The 5,148-nt window shown below is 48.8% G+C and overlaps 1 protein-coding gene across 1 annotated transcript in view; it reads left to right on the forward strand.

Annotated features, from left to right (window-relative positions):
* Nucleotides 1-5,148, forward strand: part of IRF1 (interferon regulatory factor 1) — a 13,443-nt gene that overhangs the window by 1,740 nt on the left and 6,555 nt on the right. The gene's annotated exons all lie outside the window — the stretch shown is intronic.

Genomic DNA, 5,148 nt, shown 5'->3' on the forward strand with positions numbered 1-5,148 from the left:
CCCTTCCCCTGCTCCCGCCCTTCCCCTCCATGAACCCCCACTCCATCCTGTGGTTGTTTGCTCCCCTCACCCAAATTCTGCCTGGGCATGCAGACCTTGGGCCTCACTTCTTCCCAGGGCTCGCTGCCATCTGCCAGAGGCAGAGTTCTGTGGCAGCTCCTGTCCCTATCTCCCCATTACTGGAGCAGGGATTCCCCACTGTGGAGCTTCTCTGCTGGTTGGATTCAGAGCCCTGGGGAGGGAAAGCCTTCAAAGCCAAGACTGCCATCAATACTTGGCATCATGCTCAAGCTCTTCCCCCCATGACACATTAGGGATTGAAAACCCAAGGGTCATCTGCCCTATCCACACCTCATGCATAGCACCGGGCGAGCACAAGCCGGTGCATCGGCTGCTCTAAGGTACATGCACCAAACGAGGTGCTATGGGCTAGCCCCCTCCTGCTGCACACACACATGCTCCTGCAGCATTGCCTTCCGTGACAGAAGGGCAGTCTGCCTCTTGCTCAGCTTGGACAGGAGCCCTGGGCTCCTTATCAGAAAGCTAGCAGTTATCAGAAAGCTGATAGACTCCTACGCTGCTGCTCTGGCACGTATGCTTACCTGGAAGTGAATGTGGCTCTGGAGCAAGTCCCTGCTTCTGCAACTATGTTTGCACTGGAGCGTGCTGGTTTTCTCCCCTTCACCCCCAGCTCCTCAGAAAGGTGTTTCTGGATGTTCAGAGCCTCGCAGGTTTGCTTGGGGGTAAAGCATGGAAGGTCTCATCCCCACTCAAGGGTAACTTTGCAGGGAGGGAGGAGGGAAGACCATTGCAGAGATAAGGCAGAAAAGATGCTCCTTTTGCACTGCCAGCAAACCAACCTGCTCCAAGCAGCCCTGGCACCAGGCTGGGTACCCACGGACGAGAAAGTCTGTGCCACTTGTCACTAGGGAGGAGGCAGTCGGCCCTTCGGCTGGAGGCAGCAGATTTGGCTAGCTGGTTTGCAGTACCACTGGCTGGAAACTGCCTGTTTCATGGCACACAGGGTACAATATTAACCACTAGTTAATTTTATACAGCACAGGAGTGAAGCCATCTCGAGCTGCTTAACCAAGCATAGCAGTGAAGACAGGGAACAAAGAACCATGGTCGAGCCTGGCTGCCCAATCCATAACCCAACCCATAACTTCTTGTAGGCTACGCCAGGAGCTCCGTAGCTGATCCCATGTGGCTCATGCTTTTTAACATTACTTGAAATACAGTCTTCCTAGGAGCACCTTCTTTCAGGGCACTACTGACTGAGACGGAGAGGTGCTCATTATAGAATAACAAATACCACTTGCTGGAGCATCAGTTGGGGATTTGATTTGGTTTTAAATATAAATATTATTAAATATTATTATGCATTAGGAAAACAGTCCCAGACTTAGGATCTCCCTGGATCGGGTAAATGTGATACGATATTTTAGCGATCTGTTTCTCTGTGTCTCAATTTACCATTAAAACAAGAGAACTGGCAAGTCATGGGGGGAATATGAAAAAGGGGGAACATTAGAGGATGCTCAGAGCCGAAAGGCCAAGCAAGTGTCTGAGATAAGACCGCTTTGAAAGAAAGCTGGAGCAGGGCTACAACTCTGCAGAGAACCAGCGATGTTGGCATTGATGGAAATTCTTGCTGGATGATAAACTGGGTGGATGAGAAAGATTTTATGGCCAACCATTTATTGACTCCCTGAGGTGCGTCATTATTCCTTGTTCATGCTTTTATATAAATGCATGTCCAACTTAAGCGCATCTTCTCGCTGCATTGAGTAAGCTGGTGAAACGATTGTTAGTGTAGTGGTATAACTGGGAGGAAGGTGTCGGTTTTGGAAGGAGAAGGCTTTGTAACGGTGGTGTAAGGAGAGCCTGACACAAAATAACATCGGGGAGAGTCAAGTTGTTATTTCCTTGTTTCAGCTGAGAGATAACAAAGAAGCAAACAAACATAAGGCATCCCAGCTTGGGCAGGTCGTGCTCTATGGAAACTTGCTGTGCAGATATGGGACAGAACACAGATAAAAGGTCAAGTCCATTCCACTGAGTAGGATCTGTGGGGGTTTAAAACAGGGGAAAGAAGTGGAGGTTTAGGGCTGGAACTGTTAGCCTGCCTTTGTGCATTTCTATCCTAGTTATATTTATTTGGTGCCTGGTGCCAGATTCCTGATGAAGATACAGACTAAAAATAGCTGGTAAAGACCATAACAGTACTGAAGTCATATATCAAATAAGTCAGTGTTCAAAATTCAATCATGTAAAGTATTTAAGATACATTTAGTGGATGCACATGTTGGCCTGTCAGACTGGGAAGCTTCAAAATCCATTTTTCTTAAAGCTGGCTGAGGGGTTAAAAAAAAACCATGGGAGCTTGACAGGAATGACAGCATGATCTTTTTTGTCAATATTTAGGTTGTATAAGAGGTGTGGCGACTATTTTCGTAGGTCATGTTTGCACTGGAACCTCAAATACCTTCTGTCATCTGTTTTTCAGGCTTTTACGTTACCTCATAACTCTAGATTTCTGGACGTCATACGCTGAGGAGTGAACCCATGCCCTCTCACAGACTATGAACTGCAAGTGTCCTAGTGCTGTCCCTACCTGGCCTGTGTACCTCTTTCCTCCTTTGATTATTTGTTTAATTGACCTAATATGTTACATCTTTACCTATGGTGAATGCTCGCTGGTGAATGGTGCCTCACCCAGGATGAAGACCCGACTGGAGGAGGACACTACTACAAGATAAAAGTGTCAAGCAGACAAAAAAAAATTAGTTTAGAGAAAGCATGGCATACCTACAGGGTGTTTTTCTGCACTTAAAAACAAGTTTGGGCTTTGCTTTAATCTTAATGTTAAGAAAAAGAAAACTTGCCAGTGCAGGCAGGCAGTGTGACCGTGTCACGCTGTTTGTCTAAGCCGCCCATGCATCTTTCTACCTCTCTCCCAATGTACCTTCCCATTGCGTATGACTTCAAACCTGCCTTGAAAGAATTGAAAATTAATATTGTGGTTTAACCTGGCAGGTAAGCACCACACAGCTGCTCATTCCCCCCCCTTCCCCAGTGGGATGGGGGAGAGAATTTGGGGGGGAAGTAAGATTTATGGATTGAGATAAAGACATTTTAATAGGACAGAAAAGGAAGGGGAAATAATAATAATAATAATAACAACAACAACAACAACAATAATAACTACAACAACAACAACAGTAACAATAATAAAAAAGATCTACAAAATAAGCGATGCACAATGCAAATGCTCACCACCAACTGACTGATGCCCAGCCAGTTTCTAAGCAGCAGCCCCCTGGCCAACTCCCCCTAGTTTCTATACCGAGCATGATGCCGTATGGTATGGAATACCCTGCCATATGGTATGGAATAGCCCTTGGGCTAGTTGCGGTCAGCTGTCCCGGCTGTGCCCCCTCCCAATTTCTTGTGCACCCCCAGCCTTCTCAGTCGGCAGAACACGAGAAGCTGAAAAGTCCTTGACTTAGTGCAAGCCCTGCTCAGCAACAACTCAAACATGGGTGCGTTATCAGCATTCTTCTCATACTAAATCCAAACCACAGCGCTATGCCAGCTACTAGGAAGAAAATCAACTCCATCCCAGCTGAAACCAGGAGAATGAAATAACTAAAAGTGCTGTAGTACCCTGCTGGATCGAAGGCCCCTTGAAGACATTGGCTGCAAACCTGATTTCATCGTCATCCAGATCCAGTGGATTGGAGAAAGACTAGCAAGCTGTCATTTCTTTTCCACACCCTTCATCCACAAGCGGTAGGAGAGGACAAAATACCAATGATCAAACTTTATATCTCCTAACACAGTTATTTCAGATCCGCCCAGCCTGACACACAGCTGAGGCCAAGGGAAGATGGGAGAAAAAACATTCTCGGGTTTTGCAAAATGCTCTCATTGCCCTGCCTCCCGCCTTCTGCCACTTATGCTGAGAACAAATTATTAACAATATATCTCTTACTATAATTGCACAACCTATGGCAAATGAGCACTGTGATATCAAAGCACCTGTAAGTCTTAAACTCCTACAGCAAAGCGACTGAGACCAGATCTCAGCTGGGAGCTTTATGGGGAAAAGCACTGAAAACAGACTATTTCACAGCTATAACCAGGCTGAGGAATCCTGTTAGACTGTGGAAGCTTTCAAACCAACGACAGAGCAAATCCAGGCAGTGTCTGTAGTACCGCTGCTCACCAGAAAACTGGTCTGCTGAGGCCAGGCGGGGACCTGTGTCGCATGCCAGTTCCCTGGCTTAGGTGCACCCTGATGTGCATGGGAATTGCTCTGGTGACTCTACCGACCCGTGTCTTTCAGCCATGCATTTAATGACCATTCAACACTGGAACGCGTCAAGACACTCCTCTACTGCTCATCTGCTTGCATCATTTGGAGGAATCGGGCTGACACCAGCAAACTCGTTGCCTGCTGAGCACTACATGCCATGAAAACAGAGGAGCTGGTCAGGAGCATCACATGCAGTCTTCACATATTTACCTCTTCCATTGACCTTTCTACCACCCGTGACTGTTCCTATTACTCCAGGCCCTACCGCATCCATTCCACAAATTGCTAACACCGAGCAACAAAACCTGCGTGCAGTTTTGGCCCTCCTTGCTCATGAGCCCCGCTGCCAACAAGCGTTGCCCTTCGGAGCCAGTACCAACGCAGAGGCCCACGGCAGCGCTCAGGAAACCGGGCTGCTCAGAGGCAGCACTGGTGGCCAGTTCCTTGATGCTCCGCAACAAGTTGACCTGGAGCAGCTCAGCTGCTGGCCGAGCTCCCACCCAACTCAAAACAGCCTCATCCAGACCCAGCACTTCATTCACTTCTTTTCCTGATTTATGAGGGTTGCTCTGGGCTGGTGGAAAGTCTGGGACTCTACATGTTGGGATCACCGTGCTGCCTCTGGCTGCCCGGGATGCACACAAAGAGCGGCTGTGCACAGGGAGCATGGGCCGGGGCTGAGCCCTGCAGGGGGACAGGGGCTGGGTCCCTCGGTGGGACGGGGGCTGAGCCCTGCGGGGGGACAGGGGCTGGGTCCCTCGGTGGGACGGGGGCTGAGCCCTGTGTGGGGACAGGGGCTGGGTCCCTCGGTGGGACGGGGCTGGGTC

The sequence above is a fragment of the Egretta garzetta genome, unplaced genomic scaffold (genome assembly GCF_000687185.1).
Source record: "Egretta garzetta isolate BGI_Z169 unplaced genomic scaffold, ASM68718v1 scaffold1, whole genome shotgun sequence".
NCBI lineage: Eukaryota > Metazoa > Chordata > Aves > Pelecaniformes > Ardeidae > Egretta > Egretta garzetta.